The sequence below is a fragment of the Bactrocera latifrons genome, unplaced genomic scaffold, assembly GCF_001853355.1.
Source record: "Bactrocera latifrons isolate USDA-ARS-PBARC rearing strain unplaced genomic scaffold, ASM185335v1 scaffold_17, whole genome shotgun sequence".
In the NCBI taxonomy this organism is placed as follows: Eukaryota; Metazoa; Arthropoda; class Insecta; order Diptera; family Tephritidae; genus Bactrocera; species Bactrocera latifrons.
Window position 1 is genome coordinate 1,423,493 of NW_017535185.1, and position 15,121 is coordinate 1,438,613.

General features: G+C 35.2%; 2 protein-coding genes across 3 annotated transcripts in view; one reads left to right on the forward strand and one right to left on the reverse strand.

Moving 5' to 3' along the window:
- Positions 1–15,121, reverse strand: part of LOC108966784 (cysteine-rich motor neuron 1 protein) — a 378,691-nt gene that overhangs the window by 351,933 nt on the left and 11,637 nt on the right. The gene's annotated exons all lie outside the window — the stretch shown is intronic.
- Positions 1–15,121, forward strand: part of LOC108966783 — a 102,595-nt gene that overhangs the window by 46,608 nt on the left and 40,866 nt on the right. The gene's annotated exons all lie outside the window — the stretch shown is intronic.

Here is a 15,121-nt window from a genome sequence, read left to right on the forward strand (position 1 = left end):
ATTTTCACAAAGTAAAATTTTCACATAAAAAATAGGTTGCCAGATAGTAAGAAATTGTTAGTAACACAAATTCATAAGCAAACCAAGAATGTAATATTGATTTGAAACATAAAATATTAATAGTGTTTCTGGTTAAACAAACTAAATATGAAAAGAGTTGCCAGCTTTTTCAATATTTTATTTTAATCAACATGTTGAGATGAATAAATTGTTATAACATGGGTATAAAACTAAAGGGCTTAGAGAATGGTTGCAACAAAAAATATGTATTGGAGATGTTGCCACATTTCAATGATTCTTTATTTGCAGCAATTTCATTAATAAATCGAATATAATAATATAATGCACATACATAGTATGGATTTCAGTTTCTGGAATAATTTCAATAAAAAACATTTTCAAAGGCTTGCCACCTATTAAATTATACAACTGATACAAGTATGTATTTTTCGTTTTTTTTTAAATTTTTCTATTTTTTCATAATTTTATGCGAGAAATTAAAAAAAAGTAAATTCTCTTACGTTGAGTTTTTAATGTAAAACTGAAAATATTAACAATGTTTCCAGTGAATAAAAATAAGTATGCAGTGAGTTGCCAGCTGCATCCAAACTTTAATTTAATGAAATTTTCTACTTGAACGAACAATTACAATATAGGTATAAAAATAAAAAGGCTAAAAAATGTTCACATAAAAAAAATTATTGGCAGTGTTGCCAGCTTTTTAGTATTTTTTATTGCGTCAATAGTATGTTATAAATCGTTTATACATAAGTTATCGGTATTAAAAAAAACAATATATGAAGGAATTAAGAAAAAAATTTAAAAAGCTGGTCAGCTGTTTTTACAATATTTAATAAACAATTTTTGCTTATTTCTTTTTAGTATATTTTTTTATGTATTTAGGTTTCTTTTCAAAATTTTGTTCTTGCAATTTTCCATATTAAATTTTTTGTTCACAAATATCAAAACCCTAGCCACCTATCAGTTTTTTATAACTAATAAAAAAAAATTTCCTTACTTTATTTTATACTTTTCTCTGAGCACTTTTCTTTTTTTTTTTAATGTCCATAAATCATCTTCCACATTACATTTTAAGCTTCCAAAAATCTGTTTCTGTATTTCCAATCCAACTATCTTTGGCATCTTTACCAACACTACTCATTTCCATTTTTCATAAATGTTTTTCTTACTAACGCGCACCGTAACCACATAAAAGGCTCATACCATTACCAAAAATGCCATATAAAATTTTTGATTTATGTCTTTCGGTTGTAAATTAAATAACTAATGGCTGTGCAGTAGCGCTTTTGCTAGCGCTTTCGCGTGTGTTAGTGCACTTACGTATGTTTGAGTGTGTGTGTGCTCATGCGTAACTAAGCAGTTCAGTGCGATTTATTATGTGCGGTTATTTTTAATACCCAGACGCTTAGCTATTGCCATTTGGAGCCTATTATTATTGTAATTTTTTTCCATATTTCCACGCGCAAACACACACGTACACATAGTAATACACATGCACATGCACGCAGTAAAGTAAACAAATGGGCTTTTCAATAAATGACAGCGTAAGACGGCAGCAAAAGCGTGTCTAACTGTAGCTACCAGCAATAGCAACACTAACAGCAGCTCCGACAACAACAAGAACAACAGCAATAACAATATGGCAATCAACATTGGCATTGACAGGCATTGTTATGGTGTACAATCACGTCATTGACAGTGAGGCGGTCAAGTTCAAATGCCACGGATGTGCTGAATACACATACAAATATACATATGTACTTAGATATACTTATAGTATATATGAATATGTATATGGATAGTTGTGGTATTAGTTTTCTTTTATTGGCGGTATGAATGGCATTATCGTGTGGCAAAGGCGCTGCTTCCTGCCGCAAAACGATATGATACGGTTGTAATGCGATTTCGATTTCTCTGTTGTAATTATTGTATGCTGTGGGCGGCTTAAACTATTCATAGTCTATTTTATTTTTTTTTTTTTTTTTTTTTTTTTTTTTTTTTTTTTTGTTTTTGCTTTTTGTTATCATGTTTTACCGCATCTCTTGGTTTAGTAAAAAAAAAAAAAATCTGGTGACACCATAATCACAACGTCTTCTAGTCACCAAACTCAGCCAACGAATCTCAAACATGGCTTACGGAAGAACAAAGTAGACCCCTCCTCCAGAGTTTGCCACATTTTTCGAATGGCCTGTCGTATTCAGCGCCAGAGTAACGACACGCTAGGTTCTTGACTAATACCGTTCGATTTTAAGTTATATAAGATCTAGGAATATGAAATCGATTATACCCGCAATAGATTTAAAGTGTTATTAAACATAATTAAAATGTTAAAATTTAGGTCAAATATGGCACGTTTTGCCCGAAAGCTTTGTCCATTTTGAAGATTATCTCATAATGGCATTTTCATAGCAACTCTTTGTTTCCATTAGCAAAAAAACACGCACATTAAATTTTAATAAGCTTCTTCAACGATGGCAGTAAACACTGGGTGACAGGTTCCGGCTATACTATGGTGGATAAGAACAAACCAACCAAGCTTAAAGCGCACCATTTTTCAGATTACAAATTGTTCGATTTTGTTGCGACTAAACAGCGATTTACAGACGGAATTTTTATTTTCGTTTTTGGACTCGTAAGACATCAGTCCTTCATCGTTCTATTTTCGTGTCCCACCATACTTAAACAGTTCCAAACGACATTTTGTAAATATTTCCAAAGAACCACTGAGAATGCGAATGTTCATCTGTGCATTCTTTAGCCTGTAGATATATACGGGAGCCACACCCTCAGTTTTTGATATATCGCACTGAGATTTTACACACATCCTTTTTTCTCTAACAAGCTTCTCCTTTGCCAGAATTGCTGATATCAGACTACTATAGCATATAGCTGTCATACAAACTGATTGACAGAAACCAAGTTGTTGTATGAAGAATTTTTTTATTAGTCCATATATCAACATGAAATTTGACGCAGGCTAGTTTTTAAGAACATGCTACAATCTCTGAAGTAATTGGTTAGTTCGGATAACTATATCGTATAGCTGTCATACAAACTCAACGTTCAGAATGAAGTCTTTGTATGGGAACTGCATTATTTGTCTTTGCTTATTTTCATAATATTCGTTTAAAAAAATGCCCAATTAATCAACGGAAAAATATTCTTCAACTATGTATGTAAGTCAAGTCTACACACCTTGTAATTCAAAAAGTACCCAGACTCAGACTAATTTAATTGCCATTTATTGCCCAACTAACTTTTCACAAACAAGTAAATAGTTTTACAAACCATAAAGAGAGTGTAAATTTAATTCACAATTTCAACACCTGCCACACATATGCATCACCAACAACAACACTATAAAATGAAACATACGACTGCCAGAGCAATCCTTCAGCAGAGAACACAGCTAAACAAAAGAACAACACGCCCTAAGGCATACGTAGCGCTACAAACTTCTATATGCATGAGTAGCATATGTGTGTATGGAGCTTTCAACATTTAATGAAGGATAATTTTTCACTGATTTTTATCAAGTGCAAATGTAATTAAATGCATTTAAAGAGGAGTGTGCAATAAAGCTACTGCAAGCATGCAACATTTTAAGTGACTGCACAGCAAAAATAGCAAACTAGACGCTAGAGGCTAGAGGCTAGAGGCTCGACTACAAACATTACACACATGCATGCATATAATATATACATATGTATACAGAAGTGTTTATATATATAAATATATAAGTGCATACTCTAGAACAATTATATTTAGTTAAAAGGCTCTTAGTGCGAGGCAAAGGTAGACATATAAAATAGCGTAGAAGACTAGCTGCTAAGGCATCAATTGTAAGCAAAGTGGTAGAGCAAAGTCTGCGAAATTTATAGAACATTGTTGCAACTGGATTTAGTATGCGAATCTAGCAGCAAGATAATTGTAGATTTATAGCTAGTGACTGCTGAGAGTAAACGGGTCTTAAAACTGGGGCGCTGTGGAGTGGAAAATGAAGAAAAATGTGTAGCTTAAGTTACTACATAGTAAAATATAATTATTACTCCGAACCTAAGCTTCGAACAGAAATGAAAAATAATATAGAAATCTTTGAAAAAAGCAATAATAGTTTTCTCAGGCCATGTTAAAATAATATCTGACAGCAAATCTGCCGTAACCTTATTTTGAATTCATATAGAAATCGGAACAGCAGGAATAGAGCTTCTAGTAAGATGTCCCGTGCGTCTGATAGTTACTAGATATAGCATTAAGCTACTTCATTAAAATACTCCGTTGGATGCTTGATCATAGCGAGTTCGATGGAAACGGCAAAGCCGATGAGATAGCAAGAGAGGCACCCTTACCACGACTGGGTACGAGTTGAACGTTCGTTGTTAACTTTCTTTCTAATAGAAACCTATGGAGAGATCTTGCGGGATTATTCTGTCCAAAAGTAGAATGAAGAAGATCTGCTGTACTATTTGTCCTTAGCAAAGTTGCGTCCAAGTCCTTCTGTCCAACAGTAGCATGTAGGAGGTCTGCTGTACTATACAACATGATCCTGCTCAAATGGACTATTCAGCTTTTTGTAACCTCAAAGTCGGGAGAAATATTGCATAATGGGGTTGAAAAGATATATGAGGACCAATTAATAATAATGGAAGAGTGTTTCCTATTTTTTTGGATTTATCAAGCTCATTTTTGAACAGTCCACTTTGTACTCTAACTTTCGTTATTGACAGCAAACATTTACCCAAGCCTTATATTTTGATGGAAAGCTTTACAGAGTTTTTGCGATCGCCTGGCTCAATAAGAACGAACAAAATCATCCCTTATCACAGGAAATATAATGCGTATTGGATTAGGATTTGAGGTTTCAGATGAAGCATCGGCATGGAAGAGATTATAATTACATATTTTGAGAAGATTATCATCAACAGAATCGATTTCATCACATTTCTTTTAAACTTCTTCCTAGTACGGGTCATCGGTATCATTAAAGCCTCTATATCACTACGTTGTATACAACATTCAACAGTATTTAGCTACACGATCCAATAACTTAATTGAGCAAGAAAAATTGGCAACAATTTCATTTTGTTACCGATCCATTATAAACTACAACTAACCCATAATAAATATACACTATCACTATTTTTTATTTTTCAGTAAACCTTAGCCACACCCAGCGAGCTTTTGCATACCTCCTTGCCCGACAATTTACTAGTTCATTTCAATTTCTTACCCGCCAGCTATGCCAAAGAGCGGCAATACATCATCAGCTCTGATGAGCGGGGTATAAAGCATAAATTAACTGCTACTTTAGTTGAGTGCCAGCGCAGTATTGCCTTTAAAAATGCAAGTGAGAGAGAGAGAGAGAGAGAGAAAGGGGCGGCGCAGCTGATCGCCCGTTTGAAGATAGCAGAAATTATGTTTCAAAGCTAATTTGAATTATGATTATATACAAGCTGATAACCCATTATTAAAGTACGACGTTGGTGTAGCATCAGCAGCCACCAGCGTTGCGATACGTAAAGCCACAGTAAACTATATATAAACTATTTCCGCTCCAGCACTATTATTTTGCTGCGCAAACGTGCACTGCTTTACATGCGAGCAGAAGCTGCTCCTACTTTAAACTACTGTTTTTATTTGTCTTCCCTTGGTGGTAAATATTTTATTAGGAGCCAAAGTGGCTGGTGTATTACATATAACCCTCATATTTCTTTACCAATACATATATTGTGTGAAACCCAGTGGGTGAGCGTTAAGAAAATATCTCTCTTCAGTAGTAAACACAATTTAAGTTTAAAAAAATTGTCACCTATTGTAGTTTTCCTCTTTTGTTAATCGTTTTGAAAGGTTCACACAACTCAGCATTAAACACTTGTTTGCAGAACCTCATCACTTGAAAAATATCATAAAGTATTTTCGCGTTTTTAAGATAAAAACAAATCATCATATCTTCAGTTAAAATAGGTCACGACTTCATTGAGGGTTGGAACACTCATTGCTGACATTTCGATATAATTTCTGGATAAATGTTTTGTCATATGTTAGACAAAAGCCTGAGGCGATGAATTCAGGAAAATACTTTAAGTTTCTGAGCCAATCTAATGCCATAAAAAATGGTCTAAATTTAACAAGTTATTCTTGAGGTAAAGAAAATAAAATCGAAATTCTCTCCGAATAGTATATTATCTCCGAAAGACCAACACGCAGTAAGTAACGTCAGCCCGAAAAAAAATATTTTTCCAAAAAAGTTTTTCCTTTTTGTAGCAAAGTTATCAAACAAAAAAAAAGAAAAAAAAGCCAATAGTGCTCAAGAACGTTCCAATTTCTTTGAAAGTTGATGTAAGTAAACTATTTTGGACGATTGTTGAAGTTATAACAAAGTCCCGTCGTACCTACAATCAATACCATAATCGCACTCATTGTAAAAGAAGAATTTTTCTAGATATCAACAGACTTTGTTTAATTTGGTTTCGATAATCAACAGATTTATGGTCTTTTGCAACCGAGACTAGCATCGAGCTGCGGATATGCTTTACAACCCTATGAGCAAAAAATAGTAAGACTTTGTTCATAATTTTAAAACTGCTAATTTTTTCTTCAAAATTCTTGTCGTTTTCCACAAATAAATCCCTCTTGGTCCGAATAATTTTTTACAATCCATAAAAAAACTCCCGTTCTGGTACAATCAAGACGACAACCGAGATATTGGAAGAGCAAGAGAACTTACTGGGACCCTTTGTAATCAAGAGGTGGCCTTCTGTATTCGAGGGCTGCCTAGAGGCAGGTAGCATGGGTATAAGAATTTCCTTCACTCTGAAGATGAGGTTATACAGCCTTTATCGGCCGTCATATACATATGTATATCAAGAAACAACATTGGCTCTGTAACTTGGAAGGGTGTAGGGCTCATCTTCGACAATATAGGATGGATTTAAGATCAGTAATGTACTAAAATATATTTCGATAACTAAAAGTGACTACGTCGACGAAGCTCTCCGTTCGTTGATTGGTAGGTTATTTGATGTATGAAGATAGTGTGATATACTATACTTGTATGCATATGAAGAGAAGAGTCCACAGAGGACCTTATGATAGAATTTAGCATATTTATCAAATATTTGATTCCCTCGATAACTAAAACTGACACGAGTCTCGAATCTCGGGATCTGGGCGTATTTTTTCTTTGCTCAAACTGCTGGTGGTGGGTCAACTGCCGAAATAAGTAAAAAGCCAAAAAGAAGGAGTTGGAGTCGAAACTGACTCGAGTGATTTGATAATGAATCTCGGAATCTATCCATATTTTTTCTTTGGTCGGGTTGTTAGTGTTGGTGCCGAAAAAATTAAACAATCCAAAAAGGAGGAGGAGGAGTCAGAACTGACTCGAGTGCGTTGGTGATGAAGCTCGGGATCTGCGCGTATTTTGTCTTTTCACGAGCTGTAAAAAGATGGGAAAAGCCAAAAAAGAGGAGTTGAAGTCAGAAGAAGACGATTATTTGAGTTTCGGTCGACTTAACAGTTCAACCCTAAATTGGAATATCTGTATGGAGTTGGGGATTGTCCAGCCTGGACAACCGCATGCATAGGTCTATGCCAATTCCAAATAACTAAAGCACTAACACGTCCAAAATTGGTTGGTCTGCCCAAGCTCTCCTGAACACGCTACTGGGTACTACTCATAATTGCGTAGAAATGCATATGTATTACTGTGCATTAACTCCATGGCTGTGCGCTCTGTGCCGCCTGCTGAACTTGGTTGCACATTTAATGACGCTGGTCATTACTTCTTAACTCTTCGCAACAGCTATTTATTGCTGCAACTACGGCTCAGCTACATACAACGTGGAAAATAACTAGTCATTATTGTTGTTGCCACCAAGTACTAGTTAGCAACATCAACAGCAGTGTCTATGAAGTAATGCAGACAACAGCAACAATAACTACAACAAAAGTTAACATTTTATAAAATGGATATAGTAATTCTACAGCGTTCTATAGCTACTTTAAGTGTTCATCGAACAACCAACCGACGGAACAACCAACCAACCAACGAAGCCATTAGCCATAGTCGCCCCTTTCACCTGCTATCTTTCGCACAATCTTTGCAACTGCTGCTGACTTCACCTGCACTTTACACTCCATTGCTCTCCCACTGCACAACACCGCCACCTGACTATTTATTGACTTAATATTAACGTTTTACTACATTTTCTTTTGTTGCCACCGCTGTTGTTGTTGTTGGTTTAAATAGAGACGCACCCAAAATCACTTGTGCACGACCACGACAATTCGCTTGTTTCTTGAGGTCGATAGATAGTGCATGTGTCGCTTCCATTGCCGCCCCTTCTGTCGACCACTCAGCTGCCTCATCGATGGGCACTTGGCTACTGTTGCTCAGTTTAGTGTGTCAATTGTGTTGACTATCGCTTGGTAGGTGTGTTACTTAATTTTTTTAGCTTTCTTAAATTTGTTTTTTGTTTTCGCTGGCTTTTACTACCGATTTACTACTATTTTACTACTTTGCTGCACTCGGTCCGTGTAAATATAAATGGTATTTTGAGCGTGATAAAAATGTAATTAAATGCGCTACTGCACAAGTGAGCGGAAACGACAACTGGATGTATGCTCTCATGCTCCCTTGACTTTATTAGCTTCGTGCGCATGATCGTTTAATTGTTCGGCAAATGATTACTGGCTGGCTTTTATTGACCTATCAGGCGTTGAGATGCGTATGGATTTCGTTACGATATCATTGATTTTACCTAAACTTTGACTTACAGTTTTCGTGATTTGAAATTCGTTTTACCGTTAACAAGTTTTGCAAAGAAATTTTATCGTTTTACTTATATGTGAAAGAAAACAGAAAGATAGAAAGAGGAAGAGAAAGAGAAAGAGGGACAAAGTTAGAAAAAGCTTTAACGACTTCAACTGGTAACCTATATAATAACCAATATCACGACTAAATAAAAGACAAATTGACATAAAAAAGTAAAAAAATGGAATGGATATAATGTAAGTTAGTTTAGGTTAGGTATGCCGTAGGGCTGATGCTAGTACCATAGGTGACTCAGGATCCCACTTAGACAACTGTGAACACTGTTCCTTTGTAAATCCCAAAAACTTTTAGATATGAATCATTATACTCTTATAGATCGGTTAAGCCTTTTAAGCCTACCACAAATCTGTTAAGGCGGCTAATATTAATCCCAGCAAATGCACAAGTTATGTCTACCGAAATCTTTCAATCTCAATCTGCCAAAAGCTGTAGAGTTGAGAAGAAAGTGTCTAGAAGAAGTTTGCGCGTCAACTTTTTGGCAATTTTCGTCCAACACCGATACCGAATATATAACTAACTGGATGCTACTGATAAAACTGTTAGATACTCCTTGACAACACTTGAGTGCACAGTCAGCGAGCTTAAAGCCAGTATTGCAGCTCCGCTATCGGACTGAATACACACCCATCTGAAGGAAGAAGCGCTTTGGAACAGTATATCTATTGCTAGCTCGTTGGCATAGATAGACTGTATCTCGGCTGACTATGCTGAGCCTTAGAAAGAATTTCCGAGGCTCAGAAAGGTCTTCTTATTGACAATGAACCTATTTAAATATTGGATCAAATATAAACGAACTAGACAGCTTCCAAGTTAAAAGGCAAGCAATTCTAAAAGTGATCGATCTAAGTCAATAATTGTTTACTTTATAAGCTTCTGAATTGACTATTTTAATTACATTTGTATTAATTTCATAAACTGTTATTTTCTATTTTTGTCACAAGATATATTCCATTTCGGTTGCCAGTTCTATTTTTCGGTCCGTCATTTCTTTTACCTTTAAACAAAGTTTTTAGAACAATTTTAATTGCATTTATTTCATTTCAAAACCAATCATTTTCAGTTTCTGTCCCAATGACTGAATATATTTTCTGTTTCTGTTGCCGATTTTTTTTCTGTCAATTGGTTTTTTGTATTTTCTGACATATTTTTCAGTCATATGCTAATGGAATATTTTCTGTTTCCAGTTTTCCAAATTCAGCTTTTGTTCGTAGTGAAAGAGCACAGAATATATTCTGTTTCTGTTGTCGCTACTGTCAATAGGGCAGCTGTTAACTATATTTCCATCTTACAATTATTACTTTTAATCAAATATTTCAAAATCTGCTTCTGTTTACAATTCTGTTTTCATTTTGTTTAGCGTATTGCGTGGACTTTGTGAACGCACAGTTTTAATTGTATCATATTGTACGATTTCAGCTTTTTGTCTAAACTAATACTTTTCGTAACTTTTATCTGATTTCGAGTACACTTACATCATTAACTCTGCGATTATTCTGTTTCTGCTTTGCCACTTTAATCTTCACGTTCTTGCTATCCATTCTTAATTAAGCAACCAAGCTTTTTATGCACTTCTTTTTCACGTTTTTCTAGTAGTTTACATGCGTTTTACCCTTTTCACTGCCTTCGCAATATTCCTGTGTTCGCTACATTCGAATTTACCCCAGAGTTAATTGCCACTTTAAGTCGCTGTCCAGATTCGTTGCGGTGGTATCTTAATAAAAAAAACAGCTCAGCGCGAAAAAATGATTTTAAGTAACCTTTAGAATACTATGAAGAAGTTGCCACGTTGTTGTTTTGAGCAAATTATAAAAATGAAATCATAAAATCAGCAATAAGATTATTTCGTCAGTGGCGAAGCAAAATAGTTGTAAGCGGATAAGGCTTTCAGAAAAGAGAAAAAGAAAACAATTCACGGATTTTGAATTTTCTACGCCAAGGGCTTATTTACTACTTGCTTATATAAGGCATATGACATCATGCTGTTATTTCGAAAACACGGGTAAAGAAAAAAACTTAATATAATGAACAAAAAAATTAAATTATACGAGTATTTTTTCTAAAAATTACGAGCGCTAGCTCTTGGACCCTAAACTGAGTTATGTGGCTTCCAAGCGAGATGCTCTTCCTTTCAGGTAAAAACTTTCGCTTATCTCAGCACTATCTTCGTTCTTAAACTTATTACATGAGAGACTGAGAGATGTGGCTTCCAAGCGCTAAACTCATACTTTGCGGTAAGAACTTTCAATGCTGAGCAAAGAAAAATTGTCTCAACACTCTCTTTGTTCTTAAGCTGTTAAGCTGAGCCACTAGAGACAGCCTCTCTATTTGTGATATGAAAATTCACTTAAACATACAGAGAACACATTTTGAAAGCATTGATGCGGGCCAAGACCTTTAAATTTATGCGAAAAAAATACGATTAAACACTATGTTGGTCAAAGGGTTCCAACTTTCGACAGCGCCGAAAAGAGAATCGGCTGTTAACTGCCAGCCAAAATCAGAGTACAATCTAGGACAATAACTTTAAAACTATACCGTCGAAAAAAAGAGTGGCCTAACAATAAACATGGTAAAACCCGATAAAAAACCGGGACTTGGCCGCAGTAATGGCATGCATGTCCTAAGACGACAAATATGGAACGTGACCGCGAAGTAATATGGAAGCGGTTCCAGGATTGGTGACGGTGAGCAGGGATAAAAAGGGACCTAGTTGCAGATATTGGCAATGAATTCTTAAGACACCAAATATGGAGCATCAGCCAGAAGTAATGCGGAAACGATCCCAGAATTGGCGATGGTTTAGGTCACAGGTAATCGAGATGATATCTTACATGGTGAAAATATGGTTATACTATAATATATCTACTTGAAAATTTTTGGTTAGTATAGGCAACTTGGATCAAACTTTTTTTATATTTTTGAGACCTTATTTTCTAAATCTGAAATAAATTTTTCGGTGAAAATATGGTTATACTATAATTTATCTACTTGAAAGTTTTTGGTTAGTATAGCCAACTTGGATCAAACTTTTTTTTATATTTTTGAGACCTTATTTTCTAAATCTGAAATAATTTTTTCGGGGTTTAAAAAAATGCTTTAAAATTCTATCGTGACTTCGTGGGAAGTGTTATAGCTAAGGGTAAAAAACTTTGAAGGAATTTTACTTAACCAAAACTCAGCTCACTTTATATCATTAATTAGCGACGTACTCATATTGAGTGACCCTTTATAGGCATATTTTCGTAAACTTAAAGCAATCCACAACTCATAAAACATATGTATACCAAAATGTCAAGTACGCAATACATTTATTTATTTTTTATTTTTTCAAACCCTGCTGCACTGCCAATTCTGTAATATCTTTACGCTTACCGCCGTTGATTAACATTGTCATCAGCGCTCCAGCTGTCAATTCTACACATGCCTCGCTTCATTTTCTTTTTAGTCCCCAAAGCTTTGGACGCCGCTGCGCCATAAGGTTCCGTGTGACAAATTCTTCTCGAGCATATAACAATGTCTGCATTCTTGCTTCGCACTCTTTTCGCTCGTTTGCGTTGTCAATATTTGACTGATGTTGTGGTTAATTTTCTTTTAATGAAGATGAGTTGGAAATTTAGACTGACAGGAATGTCGATGATGCGACTATTAGTGTGTGTCGCGGCGTTATTTATTTTATTTTTATCTCACACTTGTTTATTTTAAAATTTTTTATATGAGCTCTCTTCGGGTTTTCTTTTATTTGGAGCGCGTGTGTGGGCTGATGCAATGTTTGTCACTGTCAACTATTGCATACGTTTCACATTCATACATACATATGTATATGCGTTATATGCGCATTCATTCATTCAACTCGGCTGTCAGTCATCCATTCTTTCATTCATTAAGTGTAAGAAATTGAATTGATATTAAGAAGTGAGAAATGAAATTTGCAATTTCTGCGACAGTTCGATTTTCTTTGCGTTTGTTTTGCTTTTCAAGGCAAGCTAATTGAATGAATGATGTAATAGAAATGAGCTACATAAGTACATTTGAAAGGAGAAATGGTTAGTGTACAGGGAATTGCATTCACCTCAACGTTGTGGTTGCGACTTGGTAACTGATGATTACTTAATTGAAGTCTTAACGGAAATATTTTCATTAATTCAATGAGGTATTTACACAACGAACAAAGAAGCTATAATCCCCTTCTCAACCGCGTTTTTATGGAATGAAAGGGCATATAAAGGTCTATGTCTAGATTTTGAGCCGTCTTTTTGAATGGCAGATATCTGTTTTAGTGGCCAGAACAGTGCAATTTGTTCGGAGATACTAGTGATGCCTTTGAAAAAGGACGCTTGCCAAATGTTGTGAATATATCTTAACAATAAATCATTATTTGTACAAGGACTTTAGATTTATCGCTCAGTTGATATTGCAGCTATATGTTATAGTTGCTCGATCTAAACAATTTCTTTTTAGATTGTAGCGCTTCTTTGGAAACTACTATGTGCCAAATTTCGTCAAGATATCTCATTAAATAAAAAAGTTTTTCATACAAGGACTTGAGTTTTATTGGTCACTTTATATGGCAGCTATGTCCTATAGTTGATCGATCGAAACGATTTCATCTCAGATTGTAGCGATGACTAAGAAAATGCCAAATTTTGTGAAGATACCTCGTACATAGGGGTACGTTTCTATTACAACTGTATGTTACAATTGTCTGATATGGACGATTCCGATAAATGAGCAGCATGTTGGGGAGAGAAGAACTTGTGCAAAATTTCAAATTGATATCTCAATTTCACATTTAGATAGAAAGAACGGAGTGTGAGATTAAAATAGAAAAAGAGAGAAGGTAATGGGGAGAGTGGATTGTGAAAAATCGCAAACGGATAAGAGATAGTGAAGGGGCTTATCCCCAGCATATTGATAAATTCCAATTAGGTGCTAGTGAGGCAATGTGATCGCTATTTGAAACCATGGATTCAAAGCGCTTTATCTTGCGCCTACAGACTGCTGTATAAACAATTAACAGATTTTCTGGAGTTTCAGGCTTCATATCGTAGAACCGGCAATTCGCGTAACAAGCTAGATTCCAGAAGAAATAGGCCAAACTATCTGCACTCAGAAGCTTATTTCTCTCGATCTCATCTCAAAATCCATGAAAGCAGACAACTTTTGAATTATCTTCAAATATTATCTGTGATCCATAACTGTCCACTAGGTCCATTACGACTTTGTTTCGACAGCTTGAGATTTTTGTGCTAGTTTTGTAAGAGCACTGTTCTTTTCTCCGAAACAACAACAAAGTGGTATCGAACACAAGATTTTATATAAATAAACTAACTGGTCTCTATCAATAATGGCCGTCTATATGACTCTCACTACTCCTCCAAGAATGCGCGTATCGAAAAAAGTTACCGTTATAGAGAAACATTGGCGTAAACAGAGTTGCATTTACTAGTCACTTGGTTGAAAAATTTACCCAGCAACACCTCATGACGGCTTGAGGGTATTTAATATAAAAAATATGCTAAAAGAACAAAAAAAAATATCAAAATATTTATCTAAACCACAAATTAATAAACAAACGTGCTAAAATGCAAAATATGCAGAAGATTTGCAAAAAAAACCACGAAAACGAAAAAATACCTGCTAAGTTGCAAATAAGCCGCTATAAATAAAATTAGCCGCAAGAAACGAAAAGTTCAACGCTTTGCAATTTGAAAAATTTGCACAACAACAAAAAACCACTTGCACACTTAAAATATTTCGCATTCCAGTGCCGGTTGGCTAAGCTTTTTTCTTCGTGCAAATTATTCTGGCTCTACAACTTAATCAGGGCCAACTTGGCATGGACAGCTGTTCATTGTGCGCTAAGGCAGACGACAACAGCGATAAATGATCGAACGATGTTGCTGATACTGTTGATGCTGCTGATGAGCTTGATGAACGTTTGTTTGTTGATGCTAGCACAAACACACACAACAGCATGTGGCGCGGCTGCTTTGGCTAATAAAAATGATATATAAGTTACGCTATAAGTAGCAAGCAAGCTGTGCTGGTGAGCCGAGTGATAGCCAGCTGAGATGAAAATAAAAAAAAAAAAATTTTTTATTATTATACCCAACACATGTGTGTTTTGTATAGCTTTAAAGCATATAATAAATTTTACGTGTGCATTTTTTTAGAGCATTAGAGTGTATACGAAATCTTTAACTTGATTTTGATGGCGCCAGTTTGTATGGCAGCTATAAGCTATAGTGAAGCGATTTCGAAATTTTG